A 9,589-nucleotide genomic window follows, 5' to 3' on the forward strand; every position below is an offset into this window, starting at 1 on the left:
AGTGAACTATTTTGTGATCTTCATCGATGATTGGAGTCATTTTACGATGACATTTTTGATGAAGAACAAAAGTGAAGTGTTCGGACTGTTCCAGCAATATGAAGCATTGGTCACTGCAAAGTTTGGCGCAAAAGTTAGTCGATTGCGATGTGACAATGGAGGAGAATACCGCAGCAAGGAGTTTGAGGAGTTTTGTCGGCGAAAAGGAATTCAAGTAGAATGGACGGTTCCGCATACGCCTGAACAGAACGGGGTCAGCGAGCGGATGAACCGCACTCTTGTGGAACGTACGAGGTCGATGCTTGAAGATGCGAAAGTGGCTAAGTGGTTTTGGGCACCGGCTGTTCAAACGGCAACATACCTGGTCAACCGAAGTCCGTCTCGTGCGATTGGAGATGATGTGACTCCCTACGAACTTTGGGAGGGTAAAAAGCCGGATGTGTCGAAGTTACGAGCGTTCGGGTGTACTGTTTTTGTCCACGTGCCTAAGGAGCTGAGGAAGAAGATTGACTCCAAGACCTGGAAAGGCGTTTTTGTTGGATACGCCAATAACGGCTACCGTATATGGAATCCGAAGTCAAGAAAGATCATTCACGCTCGGGATGTTGATTTTGTGGAAGAAGAGAGTGGTCAAGTGAACGTCAAGTCAGAGCAGTCATCTAGTGTTATCATAATGCCCCCAGCAACTGCTGATGATGCGGATGAAGGAGAAGCTGTCGATGAGGCCATCGGTGGTTCAACTGGAGGGTCAGACGGAGCTGTTTCAGAAGAGTCTGATGAAGAGTTCAACAGTTTTCGCGAAGAAGAAGCCGAAGAAATCGTACCGACTATAGATACTGTATCCGGAAGACTCCAGCGGCAGAGACGTCCTCCAGTGTGGCAGCAAGATTATGATGTAGATTACGCAGCATATGCCTTCAATGCGGTAACCTACGTGCAGGATGTTCCGAAGTCGCTAGCGGAAGCTCAAAAGAGAGAAGACTGGTATCTATGGAAGAAGGCTGTCAAAGAAGAAATGGATTCTATGCAGAAAAACGAGACTTGGACTCTGGTGAAGCTGCCAGCGAACCGAACGCCGATCACAAGTAAGTGGGTATTTAAGGTTAAGCGAGGAGTTAACGGTGAGCACGACCGGTACAAAGCCCGCTTAGTGGCTAGAGGTTTTAGCCAGAGGTACGGCTTTGACTACTGTGAAACATACTCTCCGGTAGCGAAGCTCGATACTGTGAGGACGGTGCTGGCTTTGGCGAATAGGGACAAAATGGTGATCCACCAGATGGACGTCAAAACGGCGTTCCTAAATGGACAACTCAAAGAGGAGATATATATGGTGCAGCCCGAAGGATTTCAGGACGGGACAAATCAAGTGTGCCGCCTGCAGAGATCTATATATGGCCTGAAACAAGCTTCAAAATCATGGAACGACCGTTTCGATGGGTTCATGTTGAACCGGATGGGTTTCAGCAGTAGTCCAAATGATCCTTGCCTGTATTTTCGTAGGATCGGGACTGAGATCGTTATTGTCGTATTATATGTGGATGACATTATCGTGGCTGGAACTTCCCTGAATGCGGTGGAAATTGTGAAGCGTTGCCTTTCTTCTAAGTTTGAGATGACAGATGTAGGAGAGATTCACAGTTTCTTGGGGATTCGAATCGATCGAGATCTGGAAGCGGGAGTATTGCGTATGAGCCAGCGACAGTACTTGGAGGATTTGCTTCAACGATTCCATATGGAGGAGTGTAAACCAATATCCACTCCTATGGAATGCCGATTGAAACTGCCACGAGGTGAAGAGGAGAGGCGTACAGTGCAACCGTACCGCGAACTCGTCGGTTGTCTAACATACGCTTCGCTTACAACAAGACCGGATTTATCGGCGGCAGTGAATTTCTTCAGTCAATTTCAAAGCTGCCCGACTGATGAGCACTGGTCATACCTGAAACGTGTTTTGAGGTACATAAAGGGGTCACTCGACATCGGACTAGAGTACCATGCTGATACGAAGGCGCCATTAGTTGAGGTGTTCGCTGACGCGGACTGGGCGAACGATCCGATAGACCGCCGTTCGGTTAGTGGATCCTTGTTCAAGGTGGTTGGATGTTGCGTTAGCTGGATGACCCGAAAGCAACAAGTGGTTTCGCTCTCTTCAACCGAAGCTGAACTAAACGCTCTATGTGCGGCGGCGTGTTTCGAGATTTGGCTAGTTCGACTGCTCAAGGATTTGGGAAAGGAAGCCGAATTACCAGTGTTATTTTATGAAGACAATCAGTCGACGATAAGGATTGCGGAAGACAGCAAGAATCACGGTCGGCTCAAACACGTCGATGTGAAGTTTCACTTTCTACGTGATTTAGTGAAGGGTGGAAGAATTCGTATTAAGTACATATCTACAGAGGACCAAACGGCAGATATGATGACAAAGGGTCTTCCTGTGACAGCACTTCGTCGTCATCGAACCAATATAGGGTTGGTAAGCTGCTGCGATTGAGGAGGGCTGTTGGAATAGCAATCCTGGCAACCCTACCACTACCATTATTCAGATGTTACTATGCGTACCTTTGTGTTTATACATATCTTGATTTTATCACCAACTGTGTTACATTATCAAACGAGACGCCATTGAAATAAAACGTGTTAAATAGTAATTCCTTATTTTAATATAATCCTGTCTTCTGCCCATTCGAAACCACAAACGCGCCTTCGTATTTCACGACTAACGTTGTTGTCAGCCGTTAGCAAGGATCCGAGGTAGACGAATTCCTCGACCACCTCGAAGGTATCCCCGTCTATCGTAACACTGCTTCCCAGGCGGGCCCTGTCGCGCTCGGTTCCGCCCACAAGCATGTACTTTGTCTTTGACGCATTTACCACCAGTCCAACTTTTGTTGCTTCACGTTTCAGGCTGGTGTACAGTTCTGCCACCTTTGCAAATGTTCGGCCGACAATGTCCATGTCATCCGCGAAGCAAATAAATTGACTGGATCTGTTGAAAATCGTACCCCGGCTGTTACACCCGGCTCTCCGCATAACACCTTCTAGCGCAATGTTGAACAACAGGCACGAAAGTCCATCACCTTGTCTTAGTCCCCGGCGCGATTCGAACGAACTGGAGTGTTCGCCCGAAATCTTCACACAGTTTTGCACACCATCCACCGTTGCTTTGATCAGTCTGGTAAGCTTCCCATGGAAGCTGTTCTCGTCCATAATTTTCCATAGCTCTACGCGGTCTATACTGTCGTATGCCGCCTTGAAATCAACGAACAGATGGTGCGTTGGGACCTGGTATTCACGGCATTTTTGAAGGATTTGCCGTACAGTAAAGATCTGGTTCGTTGACGAGCGGCCGTCAACGAAGCCGGCTTGATAACTTCCCACGCACTCGTTCACTAATGGTGACAGACGACGAAAGATGATCTGGAATATCACTTTGTAGGCGGCATTAAGGATGGTGATCGCTCGAAAGTTCTCACACTCCAATTTGTCGCCTTTCTTGTAGATGAGGCATATAACCCCTTCCTTCCACTCCTCCGGTAGCTGTTCGGTTTCCCAGATTCTGACTATCAGTTTGTGCAGGCAAGTGGCCAGCTTTTCCGGGCCCATCTTGATGAGCTCAGCTCCAATACCATCCTTACCAGCTGCTTTATTGGTCTTTAGCTATTGAATGGCATCCTTAACTTCCCTCAAGGGGGGCTGGTTGGCTTCCATCGTCCGCTGAACTGACGTAGTCATCTCCTTCGCTGCCTTGACTTTCACTGCCTGTACTCTCAGCGCCATTCAGATGTTCCTCGTAGTGCTGCTTCCACCTTTCGATCACCACACGTTCGTCCGTCAAGATGCTCCCATCCTTATCCCGGCACATTTCGGCTCGCGGCACGAAGCCTTTGCGGGATGCGTTGAGCTTCTGATAGAACTTGCGTGTATCTTGAGAACGGTACAACCAACAATCAATATGAAACTAGCGATTATTTTGTGGTTCCAGTTGCGCACACTATGAACAATCCTCGGTACCCAGTTATGTCATCTTAGCAAACAATACGTAATCTATGAACGACCTTTAGAACAAGGTTTAGCACTGATGTCATGGCAACATTTTCGTTTTGGTTTTTTCACCAAACAATAACAAACATGGAAAATTTTTGCGGACTCTTGATAAGATTAATCCGTCGCATTATTTTGTTATATTCCATTTTTATTCAACGTTTTTTTTTCAGCTATGAAAGGAACTCGGCTATGCCCCTAGCAGCTGGGTTTGAGCCGAAATGGGCACCGAAAACCTTCTCCTGTCTCCCGAGTTCTAGGGCGTGATTAGAGTCTCGGATGTAAGCGTTATGAAAATCAAATAAAAATTAGACTTATTGTGATTTATTGGCTATAATCAGCGGTGGGGCAGGATGGATAAATATAGGAAAAGATATCTGAAGTCAAAGTGTCGTCATACATGGTTTCAGGGCCGGTAAGAGCTTGATAAGTTTGGCAGAAGCATGGTAGTGTACGGCTGGCGCGCGGTAAGCACCACGCGGCTGAAGACGGATCGAATGAGTTGAATGATCGGCGGATCGGGTGATCGGCCTTCTTCCGTTTATAGGAAGAGCGTGGGAACCTGTAGTATAACTAGGCAGATGCCGACAGAAATACTGTACGCTTGGATGTCCAGTAGGTAAAGCGTGCGTCAATTCCTAGAGCTGATGATCCTATCTAGCGGTACCCGTCGAGTACCAGGAAACCAACGTTCTGCACTTCTTCCGTGTCACAATGCTCATGCTAGGCAGTAACACTTGAAATAAAAACCTCTGAAAAACATATCAAAGGGGCATTTTGAGCGTTCGCCTTGAGTGCAGTGCTGATTTTCTTTCGATATCCGTGCTTTGACATACACCCGTAATCTTGTTTATGGACGACTGATACTGATACTTATGGACGCTAAAGACTTTTTAGGCCACATTTGAAAGAAGCTCTTCAAGCACTAAATCAAGAACAAATTTCAATCACACGAACATATTGTAATGTTATACAAACCATTTCAATTCAGACATATACTGCCCTTCTACGCATAGTTGTCCCATGTTAGTTTTTGTGGATTTTGACTTTTCATCATAGAGCAGTCTATTTCGATGTATACTTTTAGAAAACTCTAACAGATTTCGAACTCGAGATTTCGGAAAATCATTGAAAACAACATTTGTTCCATTGCTTAATTTCTACGCATAATTGTCTCGCGGTGATTAAATTCATCATCCGCCATCTGTTATTTTATGGAGCAACACACATTGAAATAGCATTTTCTGTTTAGATCTTGCAATCTTAGCCTGTTGCACTGGCTTAATATGGGCAATTTCAACAATACTTATTCTAAGCGACATAATCACTTCAACCACGTGGCAGGTTCACTTCCATAGATAAAGCATGTGGAAACTTGTATTAATCGCAGCCCGAGTAGCACACTTGTCACATATCAGTTACTGTGACTCATATGCGACAAAATCCAGTCACATTGGAGTTGCTGCAACCAAATCGATCTGAACTGTGCTACTAGGGAGTAGTCATTCACGAAATCATGCATTGAACGGGACTGATATGCGTAGAAACCATAAAACAAGTGCTCTATTTCTCGGCATAACTGTCCCGCCAAACTATTTATATGATCATTGACGCAAATTCTATTTCTAAGTAAAAAATAAGAATAATTTCAATGAAATTAAGTCTTCTGAATGGTTCTGTGATGTAATAATCTTATATTGCATTATGGTTATACGCCAGCAATGAAAATTTGTGTTCAATTTCAAATGCCATTTTCACAATTGTCGTTTTTTTGAATTTGGTACAACCGTGCGTAGAACGGCAGTATACATTACATCTATACTTCCTACGGTGCATAAGGGCCAAATCATGGTTTTCTTTAGTAATGGTACGGCAATAGTGAGACATATTTGTAAAACAATGATATGTGTAAACATTTATGAATAAAGAATAACTACACATCTTGAATAAATCTTAAAACCACGTGTTCCATGCAAAAGAAAAAGTAATTATTATTAGTAAAGGCAGAGAGACGGTCATTGATGAGGAAGGGTGATTAGTTGCTGGATTCAGGTTCGTTTTGGGTGGAGAGGGGTGAAATGGGGAAGAGACGAGTCCGATTCCAGAACCAGTCCAATTCAGCAATTACATGTTTCAAACCCGCCGGTGCACCGCGATGGTATGCGTTTCGTGCCCCCTGTGGACAGAATGAACATAGACTATAGACTATTTCAGTGCAAAGAACGCATCTCTTGCATCGAATTCTATCAGAAATCCTATCTTCGTCCGACCGAGCCGCGAATCCGGCAAATTGTCTAAAACACCCTTCAAAATTGTTATTTGCCGGCATCATTGATCATCACTTAAGGCTCTATAAACCGTAATCAATTCGATAATGACGATGATTTTATTCGAATCCGCACTAATACTAATAAAGTTTTGAACTAAATTCAATATTTTGGAGCTATTTGCCGACTTACCTCCATCATAACATATTCATTACATTTTCATATCAATTTTTCACTTATCTAAATTATCAATTACTGAGGAATTGCTGAAAAAACGCTGAAAACTGCCTTTTTTCCTGGGCCGGCATTCGTATTTTTTCGAACGCATACTAACTCCGAACGTTCGGTGCAAACACATACACACGCACTTGATTTTTCACTTGATCTTTTTCCACTGTTTCCTTGATTTAATCACTCCTAAAACATATTCACTAACTGAGTTTCACCTTTTTATTCAATCTTGACTACCGATTAATTCACTTCACGTCCAAAAACTGTCAAAAACTGCTTTCCGAAAATCGAAGTGAGAGACAAATTTGAAGACCGTATTGTAAATGCAATAAAATGCGGAAGACTCAAATTCACTAGCGCAATAAGTGAAATGGTGAGAACAAAATCTACGCGATGCAACTTCATTCAATCCGAACAATATAACGTATACGCCAGCCAGCACGCAAACAAAGGTGTGCATACAAAAGAAAATAATCATCTCCTCTCCGTTGCCAGATTTATTTATTGAAAAAAGTCATTGTTGTTTGTCGGGCTGAACAAATATACCAGAAATAAATATTTAAACATGTTATGTATGCTTCTGTTGCATTCCAAGTGGTGAATAAATGTTTTTAAACCGATAAATACCCATACAATTGATACATCGCGAACATGTGTTATGATATAGAATAAACATTTCGTCAAGTCTGGCAACATTATGCATCAGCTGGCATATTTTTAACACCCCATTTCCACCCACCCCAGTGGTAAACAAAATTTATCTATTGCTGCTGCACTTTTCCGTACCAATTGCCTAACTATTACAAACAAGCGATACAGTCATTAATTTTCAAAATATTGTGATGGAGTCTTGAGCCTTAAGAAGTAAACCGAGCAGCAAGTTCAAAGGTCTTCAAACTTGGCGCTGTCCGCTGGCAACATTTACCATCACTAAATGTAACGAATGAAGCAGCGAACATTAACCGGCGAGAAGTGCTTCTTAAAAAAAAATCACATTTATCCTACAATTTCTCCGGAATTCTCCAAGGAAACCCTCCAAAAACTTCTCTAGAAATCTAGTCCCCTGAAAATGCTTTCCAAAATTCCTTAGGATATTCATGCTGAAGCGCTTCCAAGACTGGGGTTCCCTTTTCATTTCGTGACATGACTCTTATCTCCTTTCCTGAAAGAAGCTAGCAAGCTTATCCAATCTGGAATATAGTGCCGAAATATACCCTAAAAACAAGAAAAATGGATTATAAAGTTTTAGAAAAATGTTTTAAATCATCAAAATTTCCCGTATTACACCGCAAAATAATAAACAATTAACAACTACAAAAATCCCCATGACGACAGTTAAGAATTAGCACAAATTCAAATTCAACCAAAAGGTTGCTCAGTTTTACTGGGTACCGCCTGGTACCGCAAAGTTTAGAACACTGGAACCATAAAATGAGTACTAATTTACTCTGACTCCAACATCTTGATAATTATATCTATGGTACAACTGTTTCATCTCCTCGCACTCCGCTTCTTCCAGGCGGCGTTTCTTCTCCTGAAAAAGGCGGGTCTGCTGTCTCCGCTTCCGTCTATAACGTTCCACGTTCTGCCGGGTACATTGCTGCAGCGCGACCGCCCGCGCTGCGTCCTTCTCCTCCAGAATCTGTCTGCACTCTTCGTCGAACCAATCGTTCCGTCGACTTCGACCCATATACCCGACGTTGTTCTCCGCTGCGTCGTTAATGGCTGCTTTGACTGTATTCCAGCAGTCCTCAAGAGGGGCCCCATCGAGCTCACCCTCTTCCGGCAACGCTGCCTCGAGATGCTGCGCGTATGCAGTGGCGACATCAGGTTGCTTCAGTCGCTCTAGGTCGTACCGCGGCGGTCGTCGGTACCGAACATTGTTGATGACGGATAGTTTTGGGCGCAGTTTAACCATCACCAGATAGTGGTAAGAGTCGATGTTAGCGCCACGATATGTCCTGACGTCGATAATGTCGGAGAAGTGCCGTCCATCAATCAGAACGTGGTCGATTTGTGATTCTGTCTGCAGTGGTGATCTCCAGGTGTACCGATACGGGAGGCTGTGTTGGAAGTAGGTGCTGCGAATGGCCATATTCTTGGAGGCGGCGAAATCAATTAGTCGTAGGCCGTTATCGTTCGTCAGCCGGTGAGAGCTGAACTTTCCAATAGTCGGTCTAAACTCCTCCTCTTGGCCAACCAACTCCTAGGTAGAGAGTCCCGTATGTTAAAATAAAAGTACGCCAACTTTTGCAACAATCATGGCTTCAAAGTTGCATGCCGCTCTAAAATTGAAAGTATGAACATTCAAAACGAGATTATGGAACTTTCAAATGAAAATGTGCACACAGTGGAAAAATATTTTCATTCAGAAAATACTCATTTTCTAATTAAAGGATTCAACCCGCTCCCTCTCGTACCCTTTATCTTTCTATTTTAATTTAGAATAAACAAATCGCAATGAATAGCAGATTGTACTTTTTATTCCACGATTTCAATTGTTTTTGCTTAAAATATGCTAGCTGCAGCATCTCTCGCAAAACGGTGATTATTTTTCTATATTTCAGCCTGGCCAGAATGAGTGTAGCTCTTGGTGTAGCCATTGCTCCCATATTGCTCCTCTAATTTCCATACGGTTATCTAAAAAAAAGAAAGAAAACTTTGCATAAATATGATGTCAACAAACTCCGGTACTTCAACTCCTAATTTTGGCCATTGAAGCATTGGAGCGGAGTGCTGTGAGCTCCAGTATCAAATGAACACTATTCATATTCTTGTTTAAAAAATGTGCCTTACCTTCGTATTCCGGGCTGATCAGTATACTGTCAAGGCACCGATTCCAACTGCCAAGATGGGGATTCCAAGTAGATCCCAAGTAGAAGCTCCCTACGGCAGTCTCCGGCATCAAGTGGATTTCCAACAACTGCTGCAGCAGTCTGCGAAAAAGGTGTTGGATTAAAATCTGTGATATGTTATCAACAATTTTCTTTCACCTATATTGTGCATCATCCGGAGCCGAAAATCTGGGTATCATTGTCCGTTGTCATCCC

The sequence above is a fragment of the Armigeres subalbatus genome, chromosome 1 (genome assembly GCF_024139115.2).
Source record: "Armigeres subalbatus isolate Guangzhou_Male chromosome 1, GZ_Asu_2, whole genome shotgun sequence".
Lineage (NCBI taxonomy): Eukaryota > Metazoa > Arthropoda > Insecta > Diptera > Culicidae > Armigeres > Armigeres subalbatus.